This window comes from Dermacentor variabilis, chromosome 10 (genome assembly GCF_050947875.1).
Source record: "Dermacentor variabilis isolate Ectoservices chromosome 10, ASM5094787v1, whole genome shotgun sequence".
In the NCBI taxonomy this organism is placed as follows: Eukaryota; Metazoa; Arthropoda; class Arachnida; order Ixodida; family Ixodidae; genus Dermacentor; species Dermacentor variabilis.
In genome coordinates, this window is record NC_134577.1 from 88791365 (window position 1) to 88814843 (window position 23479).

A 23479-nucleotide genomic window follows, 5' to 3' on the forward strand; every position below is an offset into this window, starting at 1 on the left:
CGAAATTGAACTGTCCGTAGACGGCGTCACCGTACACGCACTTATCGACACAGGGGCCGCCGTTTCTATTATTAGTGAAAAGCTTTGCCGCAATTTAAACAAAGTGACCATTCCCGTTGCCTCTCCCGTCGTGCACAGCCCGGGTCGTCATTGAAAGCGTTATGTATGTTATCGAATTTGTCGTCCTATCTCGTTCCTCGCACGACGTTATCCTTGGAGGGAATTTCATATCTGTCAATCAAGCTCTTATCGACTGCGCTCGAGCCGAACTAACGTTATCAGTACCGTGCTTTCACCCTGACGACCATTATTCTCCTAAAGTTGTTGCCACCTCTGACATCAATATTGCACCTTACTCCGCCGCTCTGGTCCCTGCGTTATGTAACTCTTCTGCTAACTGATCTGTTCTATTTACGCCGTCGGCCACTTGTGCGCGCCGCCGGAACTTTCTGCTTCCGTTTGCTGTCGTCACTTTTTGCGAAGGTTCTGCTGCCCTTTACGCGTGCGATCCGTCCGCGTGCCCATCATCCCTACTCCGCGGCGAGTGCCTGGGTACCTCTGAAACTTTTGATTGCGTTCTCCCGGCCACCTTGTTTGGTGATACGGCATGACTTCCGATTTGTGCCGTCACTCCTCCCGCTGCGACCGATGTCCCTGTAGACGTCTTCTCTCGTGCCGTCGACGCAGAACTCAGAGATCATCAAGCTCCTCCAACGTTTTCGTGCCTCATTTGACATTAACCGACCATCCTTGAGCGGAACGTCCGCAGTCGTTCGCCGTATCGACACCGGTCAACAAACACCATGGCGGCAGCGCCTATATCGTGTGTCGGCTGCTGAACGCCGTATCATCAACCAGCCCGTTGACGACATGCTAGAGCGTGGCATCATCCAGCCTTCTAGCAGTCTCTGGGCATCTGCGGTTGTACTCGTTATAAAAAATACGGCTGCATTCGGTTCCGCGTCGACAATCACCGCCTTAACTGAATAACACGCAAATATGTCTATCCTCTGCCGCGCATCGATCATGTCTTGGACAGTCTGTGGGGAGCGGAATTCTTTTCCTCGGTGGATCTGCGCTCCGGGTACTGGCAAGTGCCAATGGCAGAGGCCGATCGCCAAAAGACAGCCTTTGTAACACCTGAGGGGCTAATGAATTTACCGTCATGCCGTTCGGCCTCTGCAACGCGCCTGCCACTTTAGAGCGAACGATGGACACCGTTCATCGAGGGCTGAAGTGGAAAACGTGCCTCTGTTATTTAGATGACATTGTGGCTTTTTCCACCGACTTTGCGTCGCACCTCAGCCGCCTTGAGCAAGTCCTTGCGCGCCTCTCCACTGTAGGCTTGCAACTAAATCTGAAGAAATGCGACTTCGGCGCCCGCACGCTGACTATCCTTGGCCACGTAGTTTCAAACGACGGTATCCTCCCGGACCCCACGAAACTTAGCGCCGTATCCGAGTTTCCTATACCAACCACCATGAAAGAGCTTGGCAGCTTCATCGGCCTTTGCTCATATTTCCGACGCTTCGTCCGTAACTTTGCCTCTATTATCGCCCCCTCGACGCAGCTTCTCACCGGAAGTTCTGACCTGTCAGCCTGGACCCCGGCGTGCGATGACGCATTCCAAGAACTTCGATGCGTTCTCACCTCTCCTCCAGTACTGCGACACTTTGATCTCTCTGTTCCAACTGAGATCCATACAGACGCAAGCAGTGTGGGGCTCGGCGCTCTTCTTGCACAATGCAAGGATGGCTTCTAAGAGTACGTCGTCGCGTATGCCAACCGCACCTTTACCAAAGCCGACGGGAACTACTCGGTTACTGAGAAGGAATGTCTGGCCATCATTTGGGCTATAGGACAATTTCGTCCTTATGCGTACGGGCGTCCATTTGACATCGTGACCGACCATCATGCCCTATGCTGGTGATCTTCACTAAAAGATCCAATTGGTCGGCTCGTCCGTTGGGCATTGCGCCTACAAGAGTACGACATCCGCGTTGTTTATCGCTCAGGCCGAAAGCATTCAGACGTAGACGCTCTATCCCGGTCACCCCTGCCCTCTTCTCCTGTCCACTCGTCTATTTCCACCTGCGGTGCCTTCGCCCTCAACATTTCCGACATGCCATCAGAGCAGCGCAAGGACCCGTGGATCTCTTCGCTGATTGACTTCCTGTCTAGACAGTCACCAGCGCCGATCTCTCGGACGCTCTGTCGTTACGCCGCGCATTTCATCATTCGGTAGAACTTGCTGTACCGCCGGAACTACAATTCGAGCGGTCGCAAGTGGTTGCTTGTTATACCCCGAGACCTCCGCCCCGACATCTGCGCCACGTTCCACGACGACCCGCAATGCGCCCACGCTGGCGCCTCCAGCTTCGGTACTACTGGCGCCGTAAGTACCGTTTCATTCGCCAGTATGTCCGGTCATACCTCATATACCAATGACGCAAGACGCCAACTCAACATGCCTCCGGTCCCTTGCAACCCTTACCATGCCCGGCGCGTGCGTTCTACCGCGTCGTCATTGACCTATACGGTCCGCTTCCCAACACTCCAAGCAGCAACCGCTGGGTTATTGTTGCTATCGGCCACCTCAGGTGGTAGGCTGAAACTTGAGCCCTTGCATCTGCCACAGCAAAAGACGTCGCCAGTTTTATCCTTCAACACCTGATTTTACGCCATGGAGCACCTCGAGAATTACTGACCGACCGCGGTCGCGTATTCCTCTCCGACGTCATTTCAGCATTGATAAAGGAGTGTCGCATCATTCCCCGCACTACCACGGCATATCACCCTCATACTATGAGGATGATATGCCGACATAGGCGACACATTTCACCGCCTAACAAATGTTATCGCACAGCGCAGGACGCGCCGGCATGCATCGGAAGTTTCTGGAATGTAATCGATGCTTCCATACGCTGTCTGTGACCGAGCACTGTGTAATCTGATTGCATGTGTGCGCGACGCGAATAATGTAGAACTTTGTGGAAGGCACGCGGGTCCTAGCCATTACTCTGGAACGTTCGACGACTGATGTATAAAAGCCGACGCGCTTGACCCCCTGATCAGATTTTCGACGATCGCCGACCGTGTTCGCCACTGTCATTGTGCTACAAGTGTATCCTGTTTTTGTGGGCACAGGTTCGCCCAATAAAAGCTAGTTTTGTATTTCACAGTATTGCTACTGTGGTCTTCAACGTCACCACCACGTGACAATATGATCCGGCCTGTAAGGTAATTCATTAACTATTGAAACAGCTTACCACCAATTCCTAGCTCCTCAATTCCGTCGAGAATGGCGTCATGCAACACATTGTCATATGCGCCTTTGACGTACAAAAATAGTGCTCCTAACAAGCGTCGACACTTCTTATCGTGTTCGACGGTTGGCAGGAAGTCAATCACGCTGTCAATGACCGAGCTTCCATTTCGAAAACCGGTCATCATGTCTGGCTGGTTGTACTATTCGAGAAACCACTCTAGCCTTGTCAGCACCATTCTCTCCATGACCTTGCCCACGCAGCTTGCCCAGGCAATGGGTCTGTAGAAAAATATCGCATGAGGTGTCTTGCCAGGCTTCAGAAGCGCTACAATACGACTGGTTTTCCATTTCTCCGGCACAGTGCCTGCGCTCCACATTGCACTGAAGAGGGCGCCTCGCGAAGGCCTGTGACAGTATGTGATAACTAAGATGAGAAGTCAGTATTAAAGGCCTGTCGTGTATTGCACAACAACTCATAAGAAATACAGTATGCGCTAATTATGCGCTAAAGCTTCATTTTGAAAAAAAAAGGAAATACTATGGCACAGGGAGTTCAACGCTCTGGAAAGTCTCCAATTCGGGAAGCCAAGTCATCAGAGTAGGCCAATGTTATTTAAGGCCCATTTGTTGAACACCCACAATAATTATGCGGAGATAACACGCATTGGTATCCCCCATCAATTATAAGGATGCTAAACACAGTAGAATATTCAAAAAATCTTACTTCCATTTATACTTCACAAATTTGTCAGTAAAAGAAGTTACATTAAACTGAAAGGTTCAAGTGCGAACTTAACAATTTTTTGTTGATATGCAAGAAAAGCTATTAAGAGCATTACTTCTACAATTTTGTGTACAAAAGTGTCTGTTTTCAAGATAAAAGTAATATGTAGCTGATTGAAGAAATTTTCAACACAAATGCCAGGTTCTGCCGTTTCAAAATAATTGCTTTAAAGAAGAAATGTGTCCGGCTGTCAAAGCAAGCTGAAGAATTAAAACTCGCACAAGTATGTAATGAGAAGGAAATACTCATTCAATCTCGCAGTGAAGTTCTATGACGAATAGAAGGGTAAGCATTTAAGCAAAGTGACAAAATGAAATTGTGTTATCCGCAGATGTAATTGAATTCGCGAATTGCCAGTTTTTTGGAGGCTCCTAATTATTTTGCTTTCGCTCATTTGGGGCCATTTGGACTCGTTTTGCTTTGGCTCTTAGCAAGGCTTGGGGTATACGGACACTTGAATATTTACGTCAGTTCTCGCTCACGGGACGTCAACGACTACGCCAGGCGCCGAAACAGGATTTTGTGCGACACAGGCCCTTAACTCGATCGTGTTAATCGGAAGCCTAGAACTGAACCCTCGGGAAGGCATGTGTCAGTTTGCGATAACTAAGTGGAAAGAGGTCAAAATTAAAGGGCCGGCGTGTATTTCAAAAAAAAAACTCATAAATAATATATTTCTGCACTTGGAGTGTGGGAGCACCTCATTTAAAAAAAAAGAAATACTATGGTCAAGTGAGTTCAACGCTCTGGAAAGTCTCAAATACTGGAAGCTAAGTCAACAGAGTAGGCCAATGGCAATTGTCACGGATCTCCTCCGGAGAACACTCTGGCCGAAAGAATGGACTAGGCGACAGGTGTACCCACACTGGGACTTGCGGCAAGCTGTTTTTTCATCCACTTTTATTTCCATTTATTTATCGTTCTTTTATTTTCATTTAATAAGCACAAGTAATTTTCCCTATGTTGTCCTTGTTGTCAGTGTTTGTTGACTTATTATGAATTCAGCAATAAATATCGGGACTCTCGGTTAACGCCACTTCTCACGTATATTAAGAAGGCATTTTTACACTAACCCAAGAAATGTGTGCAGAACCAATGGGACCATCAAAATAAAATTCTAAAGTGCAGTTCTAAAAACACTGTTACTTCGCTCACGTAGGATGGGCTTGTGTTAAGTTGGAACCTCTATAATGAAGTTGACATATCTTTAAATATTACTGAAACGCTGTGTTCATTTATCACACCCACAAATGACTTCGATCACATACCTAATGTTTCACATTCACTTTTTATGTTTCCCAGAACGGAAAGTGAGATAATTACGGTGTTTTCAAATCTTAGAGCAAGTAAAACTGAAGACAAAGACGGATTTCAAAAAAAATTTAATTACGTTGTCGACATGTTAGCCCCATTATTGATGCACATTTATAACCTTGCTCTTTGCACCACCGTTTTTCCAAAAGATATGTAGGTAGCGAAAGTCACTGTCATTCATAAAGGAGGTGATGGATCAAGCGTGCCAACTTTTGACCAATCTCGATTCTCGAATCGCGTTACCAGACACCCTAGAAAAGTGATATATATCAGAAGCAATAGGTTCTTAATGAACCAATATGTCTAATATGATTGTCAGTTTGGTTTTCTACAGAAAGTGTGTACGGAAGCAACATTGAGGAAGCAAAAAGGCATTAAAATGGATGAATTTGAAGCAATTAGTACTGACGATTATGGGGACTTTTGGAAAGCAGTCTTTTAATGAATCAGGATCTGCTAATCCAAAAACTGAAACGAATGGAATAGAGGAATGGAATAAGAGGAAATAGCCTAGGAATATTGCAATCCTATATATATACCTGAAAACGCAAAACAGATCGTTGTTCGTAACCGACCATTCTCTAGACTAGCACCCATGAGATATGGCACACCACAAGGAAGCGTTTTAGAGTCGCTACTGTTCCTACTGTACATTCATGATATGTTTTTACCCCTGTTGCACTAAATATACCATGCAGCGATGACCTAAACCTTCTAATTTGAAGTAAGACAGAACAAGAAGTATTTGACAAAGGCAATTACTTTTTGGAATGCTTGCGGCGACAGGCCTTCAAAAACTGCTGGAAGATTCATACACATTAAATTAAAGCCATTTTGATTAGACCGAAAAACGGAATATATCGCTGCAACTTTGATCTTGTTTTAGGGCATAGGAAAGTTGAGATTCTTTCCACCAATGAAAAGCGTAGGCGTGGTGTTTTACTGAATCGCTTAGTTGGGATGTGCATGTCGAAAACATAAGGTTATGAATAAGCAGCATATAAGCTACATTAAATCGCGATAGACACGTACTTCTACTACAGGCAAGGAGTTTTGTATTTAATGCGTATATATTATCAGTTATTTCGTATTGTTTCACTATATGGGGCAAACGAAGAAAACAAACTGTGATCTTTTACTCTTTTGGTAATTCTAATAGCTCTTAGAGCGGTCTCCTGATGAGTCTATCGTTACAAAATATCTCGGCATACTTCAATATGTTCATAAACATTGCGCAATGCATTCTTTGTGCATGTAGTCTTTGCTCCCACACTTGCACCCTTCTCTTATAGTCTGATTACTTGGCTCCCATGCACGGATCTTGGGATGCTAGGATCTTAAGCGTACTGCAGGAAAGTTGTGCAAGTACTAATGTTGCTGGGCACTCGACTTTATTGGTGTCATTAATATAGCAAAAGTGGGGGAGGGGGGGAAGCGGGGCCCCCTTTTGGCAAGTTCCCGAATAATCTAAATAAGCAAAGAAAGCATGCTGTGCCCGAAACGAGTGCTCTAAGAAAGTTAAAATGCTTTCGCCTCCTTATTGTGCCGGCACTGAAATTCTCATGACGGATGACCTTCAGCCACTGATGAAACTCATAATATACCTCTAACGCCTGCCGTATGGCTCCAACAATCGCAAGAAACTGAGCCTATAGTGTCTGTTAAACGTAGTGGCTAATATACATTAAAGCGAAAGCTTTACTGGCCGCGAACTTGCGATTTCACTTTGGCCGTGCTCTGAGGAGGCACATGACATCACACTGCATTCCTCATCACACCGTGTTCCTGATCGTTGCTTGCGCTCTCTTCGCCAGCTGCGTCGCATGTCTGATAACATGTCGGATGATTGAAAAGGACAGCTCGCGTGCACCGCAACCACAGTTGAGGCGGCAGTATGGACGGTGACAATTCTGATAAGCAGGAGGAGGCCTGGAATAGACATCGGAACGAGATTATTGAGAAACGAATCGCCCAAGAAACAGACGAACAGCGCGCCGAACGATTGGCTAAACGCCGCAACATAGCTAGACAACCAGACTAACCTGGACTTGCAATCAAGATTAACCAAGGCTAACCATGCTATGCCTTAGCTTTCGCTACGTATATCCTGGCATAGCCGAGCTAAGCCACTGCCAATTATAGAATGTCTTGAAAACCATTCAGAAGAGAACTGTTTTGAGCAGGTTGCCTTGATGCATTGAATGCAGTCGACCTGCGTTGTTTTTGGGAAATATTTCCACATGTCCCGAAGCTAGGGTTTAAATAGTGCCTTTGTGCATCACTCCGTCTTTGCACAACGTCTACGGACAATCAACGGACGATTGACACATGCTTCTTCTGCATTTGCTATTTCACAACAACAAAAAAAAATTAGCGTTATTGAGACTCACGTGAGACTTCGTGTAATTTGTAGACTTCCGAAACGCTTACTCGAATAATTACATTTTGTACACACATACGTAACGCACTGCAACCTTGTCTTTGAGTGTAATACTGTGTTCCCTTCCAACACAAGCCGAACAGAAAAGGCTGCTTTTATTGCCACCAGTATGCAATCAAGAGGATCATATAAAGTCATGTTTGTTCGAGGGAAACCAAACCGACCACTACTTCGTAAGTGTTCTATTCAGTTCAAAGATTCCTACGCAGCGTTGCACACTTAGATTTAGAATGTGGGGCAGATGTCGGGCCAAATAAATCTCCGTAATCAATGGCATCACACAATAAACAGTAAGAAGGGGCAGAATAATCATTTCAGATCGCTATTGTGATTGGTACGAATGCGGGAATGTCGAGCAACGCACTATAACCGGTGGTGTTGCATGCAGTTAAAAGTTTATAGTGGCATCACTATCAACAGGCACTGCGCGTTATTTCTGTATGTTTTTTTTAGATCGAACTGTTTAAGAAAGAAAACGTACGCAGCTTCCAGTAGGGGTGCAAGGCTGGAGTCAACAGCGGAGCTTCTGATCACCTAGCTTTTACGCGGCTTGCTTAAGTTGTTTGTAGGTTTTGCGAGGCTATGCTAGGTTTCGCTAACTTGTTGATATGCTTGGCTAAGTCGTTTCTATATTTTGCGAGATTATGGTAGGCGACGGCTAAGTTGCTTCTATGTTTTGCGAAGTTAAATGCTAGGTTTTGCTAAGCTGTTCTCTCGGTGGGCTTGACGCTGGAAGTTTTACAGCTTTCACAGGCCTGGATCGCTTTCTCGGTGACATCGAGCGTTCAGGCAGCAACTGTCCCGTTCCTTAGACGGAAATTCGGGATCCTCGACTCGGCGCCGCCTCTTCTCAGCCGCAGCTTCGGAGCAGTGTATCCGATCAGCTCAGGGCGACACATCCCTCTCGCTTGACAGTACAGCGCTCTTCCTGGTAGGCCGCTCTTTCTTCGGCCGTCTGGACTTTGTTCGGTCTTCCCATGGCAGCAGCACGCACGCACGGAGTAGAGAAGGCGACAGGTGTGTCGTCACGCCGGCTTTTTCGAGCTTTTACTCGCCTTTGACGTGAAGACCTCGTCCTACGCGCGTGGGGAACGAGGAGGTAACGTAGTTCGGCGCTTTCGCAAGTCGTTGCTCGGCAACGAGAGGCGACGCACATCTGGGTTGATTTTTGTGGTAACGCTCTATGGCGGAACTAAAAGCTAAAACAGCTACGCTGTTAAAAAGCCTACAAGCCTATCTTCCGAATGAGGTAACTACAGATTACTTACCTGTACAACGGACATCACTTCCAAAATTGCCACAGCAATTCGTTAGTTAACCAAACTACTCAGGTTATTTTACTATTTATTGACCAACACTGCAGCAAATGTTTGCAACGAAAATTTGTAGACAACGATCACACAAGGTCAGTTTTGCGTTTCTACGCTTAAATATAACATGCGAATTGGAAGAACCGCTGTAATATTGTTCGTTAAATTTACCTCATTACGCGCGTGTGACTGCGAAGCGCAGCCTATGGTCCGAATGCTGTGCAACGAATAAAGATGTCTTCCCTCTTTGATCAAGCTCATGCCGGCTTGTGCTTTGCGTAGTTTCCTATTAAATGAATATATTTTCAGAAGCAGGCGCGGAGACAGCCTGCTCTCTCGGGCGATATAGCGATGTTAATTCATGCGCAGTAACGTATTCGAAATAAATTACTTGGAATATGTTTTGAGAAATGTACTTGCAGTGAAAATTTACACTGCATTTCTCAGCATTAAGCTGGCCTTCTTTATATATGTCATTTTCTTTCTAGTTACACATGCCCAATTGGTTTCATTACCCGGCAGTTTTATCGTAAACAGCTCTGCTGAGGGAAGTCAAGCTGTTACATCATTTCATTTTAGGTCTTCTATTACCCAGTTTGTCATCATAGTCTCCGGGAACCATTCTGGTATAGTACATGGCAATGTGTCCAAAGCAGCTAACATTAAAACTTTTAGCAAATGTCTCAAGCTAAACTGACGAGTATTTTTCGCTGGCTCGCTGTCTTAATGGCCTCTATTGTCCACTAAATTCGCAATGGGAACTACGGTGCCCCCTTTTTACAAGGAATATACTTCCTGGTTTGGCTATGGCTTCTACGTTTGCCCCCCCAAAAAATAGGCACCAAGAATCAGGGGGAGGGAGGGGGGAGGGGAGTTCTTAAAAGTTTCATTGAAAACAAAATATTGCTACGATAAGCAGAGTCATGATTATACAATATGCACCACTGTTTCTCACCGAGAAGAATTATGCGAGAAGCACAGCAGGGGCCGTATAACGTAAACTATTCCAATATTTTTTTTACAATCTCCTGACGTCAAATTTACGTTACCGCCAACGCAAGCATAGGGCGGTCACCCGCAGGATAGCCTGAACAAACCACTTAAATGCTGCCCTCGTTCATAGGAGGTAAGTTTTGTTTGCTTGAAAAACGAATACCATTGCCTGCACAGAGCGGCTTGTCTGATCTAATTGACTCACAAGAGGCGAGGAGCATGCTCAAGTGGAGAGGGAGTCGATGGGGCCGAGCCACTGCACTGAATATCGATAACCAGATGAAGAGGGTGGTTCCGGCGTCTGCGATTTGTCCGCTTTCTCTCACTTAGCTTGCCGTGGCTCATCGGCTATCGCGGCAGCATACAACGGAAGCTTAAGAATGCCACTAAAAGGGATCCTCAGCAAAGAAGAGTTTGCAGAACGAGGTCGTAAACGTGCTGAAAGTTCTCGAACACGTTACATGGTCATGCAAAAAGTTTTATTGCACGCAAATCAACTCATGCCCTCTAGCAGGGGCGAGTAGGCAGTGCCGGAGTGATTGGCGGGGCGGCAGCCATCTTTTATTCCTTTCGCAACGGCGCTGCCTTCGGCTATTCACAAGACAATTCAATTTAGTTCGGCATATTAATGCAGCTTTAACGCCTACACGTCAATTTGACGGGGTAAGTTTTTGAGGTTTTGTGATGCCGCGTGAGAGGCAGGCGAAGTGGGTGCAGCCAGAAACTTTTGACCAATAGTCATGACAAAAAGGCTTCGAATTAGAAATGACTACTTTTGTTTTGTTCGGTCAAACGATACATAATCAGTGTGTACACGTAATATCAGATGGGGAACTATCGCGGTTTTTGTGACGTCTCGTGACAGACAGGTGAAGTGGGGGTGGTCCAAAAAGATTTTGACCAACTGCTGTTTGCTGATTGCTGAATTGGAACAGAAAAGTTTGGAATAGTTTTACGTTATAGCGCCGCAGGTTCATCAAGCTTCGAAGTCGCGTAGGTATTGTTGCGGCTCGGCTCAGCGTATAGGCCAGGAATACTCCAGGTGCAGGCTTATGTACGTCCGAGAGTAGGAGCGAAATAAAAAAGGGTATTTTGCAAATTTACACTGGCTATAGATACGGAAGCCCACTTCATGTAGGAGCAATTTACAGGTCTGAGCTTACTACATGTCTGAGCACACGTCAGGAGACATCAGGACACAATGCACGAAATGCGTCCACGTTTAAAACAGTCTTATTGCCTGGATGGCTAGACTATGGAATCTGAAGCCTCTGTTTTGGCCAATCATAATCGTCGAAACGTTCGCAAAACCCCGCCCAAGACGTCGCACCATTCCGCCGGACTCTACCTCCAATGTACCGCGAGTGCCCCCGTATAGGGCGCTGCGAAGTGGAAACTTTAGAACTTGAAGTCAACATAGTTACCACGGCAGTCCTTGACATTGGCCCCTTGCATTAGTTAGTGAGATCTCCGTCATGGTCTGCTTGCAGCAAACCGGGAAACCTGGCCTTCACGGTTCTTACCAAATCTACAAAGTCCAGTGGTCTTTGTCACTTTGAAGTGAGCTTTTTTATTTACCCACAGGCTGGGGGAGGCGTCTGGCGGGCGCTGATGAAGGGGCTGTCTCGTTGGAAGCACCCAAAGAATGCCCAACGCCGTTTTGAGACGTGGCAGCACTGAAATTGCATAAAGAAAAATTATGGAGATCCCACGCACTGTGGGATTGATGTAAGCCACGGAGTAAGACATATAGGAGGTGAAACTCCCGTCAGCGCGGGGGAGCGCGGCCGACCAGATAAAGTCACAATCGTTGTATGCGCCGACGGGGCCATATACAGTGGCGGCGCCATGCGGCGCGTCGTAGAAGCCGTAGCGAAAAAAAATGCAGCGCCAGGGCAGGCGGCTCCGGCCACTCCGGCTTGCTCTCAACGGCGGTAATTTCTTTCCGGGCCGCCAGGCGCCGCCAGCACGATAACGGCACCGCGGGCATGTGACCTTTTCTGGTCGCCGCAAACGGCGGAGTTTCCACTCCTAAATATTTCTTGCTCCGTGATGTAAGCGAAGCTAATTCGATGTCGTTTGCTTTGATTGGCGATAATTAGCGGTGATGCTGGCGGCGAATGATTAATTTGTTAAGTGGTTAGTCTAACACGAAAGTGTTGAATTGACATTAAAGGCTACCTTACTTGAAACACTACTGTTTGTTGGCGTAGAGCACAGAACACACAGGGAGAGCTGTTTGCTTGATGCGTTGTTGTGCGCCTCACTTTATAACCTCAGAGAGGGTTGAGCATATTCATTGCCTCACATGCCACATCGCATCGTGGCAGAAGTATTAAACTTTAATTGCATTATGGAGTTGTACGTGCCAAAACCCCAATTACACCAGGAGACACGCCGCAGGGGCGGACTCTTTATTAGTTTTGACACCGTCGAGTTTTTTAACGTGTACCTAAATCTAAGTGCGCGAGCGCTTTTTTTTTATATTTCGCCCCTGTCGAAAGGCGGATCGAACCTGCAACATCGAACAAAGGCATAGCCGCAAACCTACAGTGGCGGGCACAGAAGTGTTCATTTGACGTGTGACCATTTCCGTAGTGTCGTCTAGACCCTATAGTGCGCTGTAATGCGGCTCTGTTTCTTTCCGCCCTGCGTACGTCGTCGGCTTAAAATTTTGCATGTTGTTTATTTTGCAGCAATAGCAGAAACGTACTCTACTGTCATTTTTACTTAAATTTACTCCGTTTGCCCGCAACCACTCTCGTGTCGATAGGCATAGCGTTTGCTTGCTTTCACATGTCACCTTTTCCCTCTCCCCACCTCCTTTGTAGGGTAACTGTGACTGAAGCGTGGCAAGGCTGTCACTCCCTCGTATCGCGACTGCATCGGCTTCTGCTTCCTCCCTCCCCTTCTCTCTACCACACCATCTAGCTTCCCTCTGCAATTGCACGTTAGTGGAAAGATCAGCGCTGCAATTTTATGAATGCTTTTGCGGTATGTTACGGATATTTACAGCTGTCAAGAGGTAATCTGGCGACGGCCAGAGAGCGCCTGAGGGCATTGTGCGCATTCGAAGAGGCGCAAAGGTGCAAACGCGTTTCTCACGTCGGATTTCCCTGCTGGCGCGCTCCGATCGTGTATACGCACACTCATAACTTCCGAATGACGCAGGGCACCAGACAGCAGCATCAGCAGCAGCAGTGCAAAAGTCGAAGAGAGAGGCAAAAAAGCTTTGCTTTAAAAAGTAAACAAAAAGAAGGAGCGTTCAGCAGTCTCACAACTTTGGAAAAAACTACGGTTAAAGTGCTAAGGACCAAGGACAGAATTTTCTTACGACACTTCACATGCGTGAGCTGAATAAACATCCGACAAAGCACGAATGATGTTTTCCAATACTGAACCTCCGTACATTTTCGAGCTGAGAGAGGCTATAGTTGATTTGCCGTTCCGAAAGCAAAAGTTTAATATAAGTGTCCGGTCCTTATTGAAACCGGTCGCGGCAGTGTTAATCTTATCTACAAGAAAAGTGCCTTCGGACCTCGGCGACTTCAGAATGAAGTCAGACATGACATGCAACAAGAGTTTGTCGTAATTACCATGCCAGTAGAGTATTTTAAAATTCTTTATACAGTCAGGGCCAGAGGCAGTATTGACGAAAGTGGTTATTGCAAACGCCTAAAAATTTTTGAACGAGAAGGCAACAAGTTAAAAATAGGTTTTTATAAATTTTTATAAAAATAATTTGTATAAACCAGAAAAGAATTTCTTTTCTGATTCTCCTACTATAGGACATGTTACAGTATTATTTCAGATTATACACGAATGGGGGGAATTAATTGATTAGTAATGTAAAAAACAAGAAGGTCTGATTGGATAAAATTACTTAAAACTGCTTGAGTTCGTTGGTTTCATTAATAAGTGTAACTTGTTAGGGAAGATGGTTCTAGTGACTGGTTACGGGTCGCCAAAAGGACTGACGCACAGACTTAGAGTAACATTATTGAATACCAACCCTATTATGATGATGAAATCGAGGTCGTGCCTACAGTGCTTGAGACATGCGCTTGCTGAGCTGAGTGGCGTGCTGATAGTGTGAAAAAAATGGTAAGCAGAACATTTCTCATGAACTTTACTGTAGACAAATTCAATATAAACGCCTAATAGTGGCACGCGCACATGTTTCATGCAATAAATGTGCGGTGCCGCAGTTGATTCAGCATGGATACAATAGAACCTAGATTACGCATCAACTTCGGAAAAATTTCTGGAATTAAGCGGGACTCGACATCTGTTGAAAGAGTGCTCGGTATCTTACGTGAGGCAACAAATTTATATCCATGAAAATCAGTGGCACTGCAATTAACTTTCCACAGGAATTTTCCATCATGTGAGGCGGCTTGTCTGAACTCGCCACCGACAAGTGGCGCTAGCGACTGCTTTCTTAAACTAACGGACATTTAGAACTAACATGCAAAACTGTAAACCTGCCATTTTCGCTAACGTTCTAGTGCAAACATATTTCAGAATTCGGGAATAATGGTGACCTCAAATTATTTGGCTCCTACTGGACCGAAAACTGCCAGAATGGCACAGTAGTTGTCCAAGTGGAGACGAAAACCACACTGTTTGTGTCTGCAGTGTGTGTGGTAATTTTAGCCTCTCAGATATAGCGCGTTTTTGTAATCTCCCTGCAACATCGGCAAAATTATCAGAACGTAAGCACGTACCTGAACAACTGGTTCTTCAAATTCTTGCTCTTTCTTCTTAAAGTGTTCGTTTCCCTGTTGCGTGGCATTTTTCAGGGCATTTTCGCAGCACTGGACGTATATTTAAAAAAAAACACACCTAGGAATGAGATTAAATTTTTACCTCCGCTTTTGAAAACATTATAGAAACAGCGAAATAGTACTTGCTATTGTGTATTTCGAAGAGACTGCAAGGTCTCTTCAATGGATGTAAATATATACTCCCATAGTTCCCTGCAAAAGCTCCTCGATGGACGTAAACATACTCCCATCGTTCCCTGCAAAATCTCTTCGATGGATTTAGGCACATAGTCCCATAGTTCTCTGTAAAAGGCCCACGACGGATTGAAACGTATATTTCCAATGTTCCTACTAAAAGCTCCTAAACGGATGTAAACATATCCTCGCATACCTGCCTGCATAAGCTCCTTGAAGGAAGTAAACATATACTCCAATACTACCCAGCGAAAGCTCATCGATGTATGTAAACCACAACTCCTATAGCTTTTTACAAAATCACCCCAATTTACGTAAACATATACTCCGATAAGTCCATCCAAAACCTCTGTTCATCAGATGAGTAAAATTTTCACTCGCGCCTAACCGGAGTATATTAAACTCCAATGGGGGCATGTGCTAGGGGACGTAATTTACTCCCACCTCTGCTCATTTTCGCTAACAGTGTAGAACATAACAAATTTCACCCTGTAATGCAGACGCCTTTTTTTTCTCTGGAGGAACATTTAGATTCGTGAATTAAACTATAGCTCTGTATTGCCAGCTAGCATATTTATCCATGAAAGATTTATCATAGAACTTTGCTGATATAGAGGAGTAATCATAGCTTGAGCTCGTTTCTGCATATGTATTTATCACCAAATGCGTGTTTTTGTCATGTTTAGAGAATGCACGATAAATAAAAAATGGCTCTACGCTTGCAAAGGCTGTTTCACTAGTTCATTGTGCCCTAGTTACTGATACTTTACTGTACATCAATGTTTCTATTAATTTGTATTGTGAATTGACAAATCATTCCGTAATATTAGCAGCACTACAAAAGTAAGACCATAATAGGGTGTCAGAAAATATATCTGAAATAAATAGGATTGTGTAATTTGCAGACAGGCCTTGTATCAACTGTGTTTCATTCAGACGAACACGCCTGAATGTAGTAGAATGTACACTGAATTGTTCCTTTCCGTAACCCTACACCAGGTACCAAAGCTGGCATTGCTGAAAAGCTTGCAGCCCTTTAACGGCGATAATACTCATATTGACATTCAACGCGGAATTGCGTTGTCACTGTCGGCGAAGTAAATTAGAATGAGTGGTCTGCACACAGTTTGCTTAGGGTGCAATGGCAATCGTGCCATCGTGAGTGGAGTAGGCTGGCGGCTCAATCAGTGCCGCATTCCAGGAGCTTTGTGCTAGTTGTCACGGGATCGACAAAACTCTAGAGGAAGTCAGCTCATTTCTCCTTCAGCAAAGCGGCTGCGGCACATGGCTCTAGGAGTGGCTGAATGCATGTGCGACACGCGCGCCCAAGTGTTTGCATAGAGAGATGGCTGCTGGTTTTAAGAGCGCTCCCTCGTTCACCATCTAGTGTTGTAGTTGCTCTATAGTGGGTTTAGTAGCAGTGGCACAGGTGCGAAACGTGAAGCGAGCGGCAAACGGAAGCATTCGCTCCTCGTTCTCGACGCTCATCGTTCATGCTCTCTAATTTTGAGTGCCCGCAATGATTGAGTAAGGCCGGTTCTCATTTGTGGGTGCACGAGTAACACTATGCTTGTTTAGTCACTAGAGGAATGTCCACCTTATTTACCTGGTCAACAAAATTGAACGTGCCCTATCGACGGAACTTATCATCTACTTTGCTATAGCTGACAATGTTTTGTCCTTCGTTAACACTGACATATTGTAAGGTGTGGAAAAATTTGGTGTTTTTTCCTAAGTTGGCATGTTACTACACTGTAGCGGCATGCGGAAAACCCTGCGCATAATTCGTTTCCTTAATAATCGAATTATTCCTTCTCGAAGAGCCAAAATTAAGCCACTTTTTTCATATTGTAAGCTGTATACTGATACAATGTTTTTTTCTTGCAATATATACTACAAGAGAAATTCGTTTTGATCTTCAGTGAATAATTTCAATGTATTCGTAAAGAACAAAACTTTTTACAGAGTCACATTTTTCAGAAACATTTATATGATCTCCATCTACTTACATCACCACGAAGACGGCCTGGCGTCCTAAGCATCCAAGGTATCTTATTTTTACATCGTTGTAACAAAAAAGCGGGGTTGGTGCATTAGTACTAGCAACAAGATCATGTTCAAAAAGTAAGGTAAAGAAAGACGGCAAATCTTTTCCACAATCAGCACAGAGCATATATAGACTTACGGTGTAGTAAGGCGCAAAACCGCTGCGGTCACCTGTACTAAACACTTGCTTTTTTTCTATACTAACCATTAAGAAGTCGAAACCATCTTACATTGAATGTTTTTGAGTTACAAGACATGTTAATAAATTTTATATGTTTGTTTATAAAGGAGGTATGCGATGCTTTATAGATGCTTCGTATGGTTGTTTTAAGCTTGTTCTTAATTGAAACCTATGCTGTAATGTGTATTGTATGGCAGATTTGGATCAATGAATGTACTGTTCGCTTTGTTTTGCTAAGGGCTTTTCGCGTCTGCCTTCATAAGATATAAGCGATTACATCCTTTGCTAGCGTACGGGGGTGTGAGTTATTACTGCCAAAGATATTACTTGTACCATTCGACTAGAGTGAGCAAAAACTTTATTGAAGATATCCGGCGAGTAATGAGGGGCGGGGCCTACAGTACCTCAGCCTAGGTCACGACCTCGAGTTCTTGGACAAGGGCAGCTTACTCGGTATGCCGGGCAGCCTACAGTTGATCTCGACTAGACGCCGCGTTTTTTAGGAATGAACCATTGCTACGCGCCACTGAAGGCTTTCGGGTTAATAAACAGCTGAGGTTTTAATTTGGGTAGTTAGGTGTACGATATAGGTATGGCGTGGCTCTTCAATAACCTCATTAACATAAAGTTGGATCCCTGGGTATGTGTAACAGGATAAATATCGTTCTCTCACGAATCTTATCGTCACCCTGTTGCGTTACTGGGTATGTGCAATTGCGTGTTTACCACTCCTCAATCACAAAAAAAAAATTGTGGGAGAACCCATCTCACGACGACTTTCTACGGCAACGCGTTGCCATTGAATAAATACAGTGTCACAACGTATTACCACCAATGAAACGAGTTATGTTAGGGGCGTGTACTGCAGCGGGACTCCTTTTTTTCACTTCCCTAAGAACATTCTGCGCCATTTAGCACCACGGCCGTGAAGCCTAAGCGTGGCCTCCGAAATTCATAGGCCCCCCATGCGCACAGACGGTCGAGATACTCGACATGCGGCAACCGGGCACCTCTCGTGCTTTTTTTTCTGCACATCCTGTGTTGTCTAGTGGCACTGCCTAGTAACCCGGGCGTATTCTCCGAGACAAGAAGCCTGGTGCGCCGGTGCCTATGAACGCTGAACGTTGCTCCCTTGCGTGCCGCACACTCAGGGGCACATAATCAGAGGTCCAAGTTGGCGAGAAGTTGATTGAAGAGGGGTAAGTAATCGATTAATTCATGACGAGGCTCGCTAAAGCGCAAGCGTGAAAACCGTTTATTGAAAGGCGGCACATGCGCAGAGCCTTTGTGGCGGCGCCTGCTAATGTATCGGGTTGCTACCCGTGAAGATCCTTCGTGACTTGGGTTTGATTCTGTTCAGCATCGTAAATATTGAAGGATCCTACTTTGCCATTGTAGAGTGGCACAATCCCAGTTGCACACGGCGATTTAGCCACGTTGGCGTCAAAGACGTGTCACAGCACAGTAGCGCACGTTCACTCGCTTCATATCCAGTGACCGAAGTTGGCGTAAGAAATGTTCATTAGAGGCCGAGTAGCATATATCCAGCACTTCAATTCAGCGGCAAAGTACTTCTGCGTACAGCGCTAACTACTCAGTCACGTGCGTGCATTACCACAGAACGACGTGAAAGAGGTTCGTTGAGCGGCGCGTATGTTCGGTGCTATTCGGTTGCGCCATTCTCGATTGAGTATAGATTACCAACACGCCCAAGTTTCGGTACCTCTAAAACGCATTTACAGATTGCCACATACACAGAGACCTAAGCTGGTCGCACTCTTAGTTCAGAATCCTGTTACCTCAGTGACGCAGCTCGATGGGATACTTATTTAATGGCTTACTACCCAGTGACCAGGTAGGCGTGAAAACAGTTCGATACAAACATGGACAGGCAGGCAAACGGATAGATAGATAGATAGATAGATAGATAGATAGATAGATAGATAGATAGATAGATAGATAGATAGATAGATAGATAGATAGATAGATAGATAGATAGATAGATAGATAGCACCCTGATAGTATGTGAGTTACCAAACTACGCGCTAACGCATTATTACTATTTAAATTTATTCAGTGATGAACAGAGTAAACCCCCGTCATAAATAATTAAAAAAATCTTCTATGAAATGATATTCCTGCACATGCCACCGGACACTTCGCTGCGGTGGCGTTAGATGGCGCAGCGTGTCCAGAAGGAAGTGTAAGAGGTCTTCCCGGCAGCATACACCCATCATATATGACGGGTCTCGGTGGCTGCAATACGATTTGCTGATACGTTGCTTCAACTCTAATCGCAGTCACCTCGACATTCGTCCTGAGATGGGATCAGGCTAAAGATATTTTCAATCATCATACACACTCCTTTTATAAAGGGAAATTTATTGGATGGTCGGCAATTTCAAACGCTTAGATATCTATTATTACCATGCCAGTGTCATTAGTACTTCCATTTCTATGATGACGAGATGGTGGGTATTTACAATTTAGACAGCATATTTGATTCGCAAGTGCTGACAAAGCACTGATAAAAGACTCCTGGAAAGATGTAGAGCTTAACCCTAGTTCTTTTTTTTTCTTTTCCATTTTACGACACACTGAAGGAAACCGTAACATCACTGTTCAGTTCCGATTTGAGTAAAAAGAACACTTTTTTGTGGTTTTCGATTTCGTTCCGGCTCATAAAACACGATATGACTGCCACGAGCAATCGTTCTAGCAACTCTCCTGAGGAATGCACTCATCAAACGAGTTAGGGTTCAAATTTTAACACGTCACTGTACTGTGTCGTCATCAGCATCAGACTATTTTTATGTCCATTGCCGGAGAAGGCCTCTCGCAGTGATCTCCAATTGTCTCTCTTCAGCACTAATTGACTGCATCCTCCTCGGTCAAAGTACCTAATTCCAATATTCCACCTACTTTTCTGCCATCTTCGACTGCGTTTAATTTTCCTTGGCACCCATTTTGTATAACCTAACACCCTTTCCGTACTCTATATAACACGTAAATATTCGCTTTCTTAAGTCCATCACCTTTACCATCCTCCCTCTTTTCCTATGTTTATTTTACTGCCCTCCCGCATCCTCTCAGTGTTGACGACAGTGCAGGTGTCAGCACACTGCTCTGGAAAGTTAGTGTGATCACTAGTATTTCTTTCCTTATTTTTTGTAGAGTTTACCGATTTCAGTAGCATAGCTATTGCTATTACTACTAGGCTATGGATGGCGATGGTCCCCCTAGGACTTAAACCTGCGCCACACGTCGCACACTGCTGTCAGCTTGTCATTTCCGAAGTAATACCCGAACTACTTGTAATCAGTAGCCGTCGAAGATTGTTCCATGCATTCCGCTTCACGGCGCTAAGTGCTCATCTCACTGATCTGGCCCAGTCACTGCAGACGTTCCGCATTGCTTGTGGCAGCGTAACAACGCCGATCTCCCCATTCTTATTTGCAGAATATTCATTTCGGCATATTTATTAGCCATTTCCACGCCGGCACAATCCTGGAGGATGCAGATGCAGCTAATCAAGCAGAAGTGCACCGCAAGCAGAAGTCATCATGGGAGAGGCTTGCACAGACGGCTATGCTTGCTGTGTACTAATCAAAACAACGAAAACACTCAATAAAACACTCAACTTCACAATTGGTGGGTATCTATACAAGAGTCTCGAATTTCCACAGATGCCGAGGACATAGCTTGGAGCAGAAATGAACACAATGCTGCGGACCAGTATTCTCGATGTCCTAGGACGAAGAAGCCAGTGCGGCGAGCATGACGACGACGATTTGCGGCTAGTGCAGGCTTTTTGCTTTTCGTCGAAGGCAGCGTGTGGATCTGTAAATATACTTGTATATAGCGTCGCGTCTACGTCTTGCCACGTAACAATATTCCACCGGTCGGTGCCCGTCAGCATCACTCGTCTTCCTTGCACAGCAGCAGTGGATGCTTGACTATTTCACCGAAGTTCTGCTGTGGACTAGGCGCGCCCAGATACCCTCGCCAATCGTGATAGTCACCACATTCGGAATGAGAACCCATATAATCAACGGATTACCAGCTCGCGATACACTTCTACTGTTGAAGAAAAAACCGGTTGGTTTACGGTGGCACGAGGACTCGAACCCAATATCTCCCGCACTCGAGGCGGATGCTCCGCTACTTCACCAGGACTGCAGTCTCTCCTGCCCTAGTTACCTATTTTCGGCACCTCCACAAAGCCTCTTCTTATTTGGGCGCAGCCTCATCCCTCGGTTAAATATAGAATAACTGTCACGGCAGGCAATGCTATTCAATTAAAACCAAGCAAAAGGAAACTGCTGCAAACGAGGACAGCATCTGAGTGGGCTGCTCAAGAAGTCGCAGGTGCCTGCCACATTCGCTACAACGGTTACGTATATTTATTGCTCCTTGTTATAGGGGGTAGGAAACAGTACCTAAAGAACCACAGTGTTCCTCGCGAGCACTAAGAGGAGGTGGAGGATGCTGTAGACCGCAGGTGGATCTAGACTTGCGCAAGACACGCCAGAATCTGTTCAACCCGGGTGCCCCCTTTCAGAAAAGTTGGTCACCGGACAGCATTAGGGCGCGATGCGGGTGAACAAGATGGCGCGAACAGCGAGGCGGTATAGGACACAAGGCCGCAGTCGTTTATTCCCCGTACCATGCAGTGCCAGGTCGCCCACCCCCCGATACAATGCCCTGCAATTTATCTGTGAATCATTATTAACCACAGGAGAAGTCTGCGTCAAATAAAAACTGCAGGAGGAGCAGGGACCAGTCCTTCCTAAATGTCCGGGGCCTACGAGAAAACACCATGCGTTCACACCCAAATATGGAGAGCCTATGCACTGGAGTGGGCAATATAAAAGGTTACGCTCTTTAAGAAATGCAGGACACACCACCACCAAATAGCACTCACCATCGCGTAAAGTGTTACAGGTCTCACATAACACAGACGCGGTCAGGCCAATCTTGTATAGCCGTGCTTGAGTATGGGTGCCTCCGTGCGAAGAAGATTTCGGCAGAGATTCCCGTAATGAAACTTCGCTCAAGCTAATCACGAAAATGCTTATGATTCGTATAATGATAACATAAAGCAAAAACGTAAATTCAACACAAATAAAAAAAACAGCAACAACAATTTCGCTGTTTCTATTGTCACGTGGTAGCGAAGCCGAAGAAAGCAGCAAACTCTGAATGACGAAATTACCTTTTCATTGGACGAACTTATGCCCACAAAAGCAAGTTACGCTCAATGCACAGGGAAAGCGTTGAGCACGCTCGGCGATCGTGGAAATCTGATTGGCCGGTAAAGCGTGTCGGCTTTTGTACACGAGTTATCGAAAGTTCCCGAGTAATCGGGGGTGCCCGGATGCCTTTCAGGAAGTTCTACACCACCTGCAATCAGATTTCACAAGCTTCGGTGACAACACAACCATCGATAGTATTCGAGAAACTTCCGATAGATGCGGGCGCATCCCGCACTGATCGATACCATTTGTTAGATGGAGGTATGTGTTTACGCTCTGATCATTTTGACGACATTGCACGGATACGTTAAAGAAACCTTTTTATTATATATAAGAGTGTTAAATCAAACAGCACACTTACAGCAGTGACAAAGAAGACGCATTGCGTCTAAAACATTATCTAATTTGTGACTAGGGCCCTCGCTTTGCCAGTGAAACACGCATCAGGATAGGTCACCACCTGCCGTGCCGTCTGAAATATAATAACACTGTAGATTTAGCAAACATGGGCAAGTTTAAAGTTTTGCGTGTTAGTTCTACATATCCTTTAATTTGGCAAAACAGCTGCTAGCGCCATTCATCGGTAACGACATTACATAAGCCGGCTTACTACATGCAAAACATCTATTGAACGTTGAATGCAAAGCAGCATATTTTCATGCATTCGAACTTCTTGTCCCACGTAAGCTACAGACGCTATCCGAGCAGATGTCAAGTCTGGCTTGATTCGAGACACTCTTCCAAAGTAATAGGCAATTTGGCTGACATGACATCCATGTTAAATCAATAGCCACAACGCATATATACTGTATAATACGTGTGCTCATGCCAGCATTAGGTGTTCACATTGTGTTTGTTTACAGTAAAACTTTTCATCAAAATTTCTGTTGACCTTCTTTTTCACAGGCTATATATTTCAACCATTGG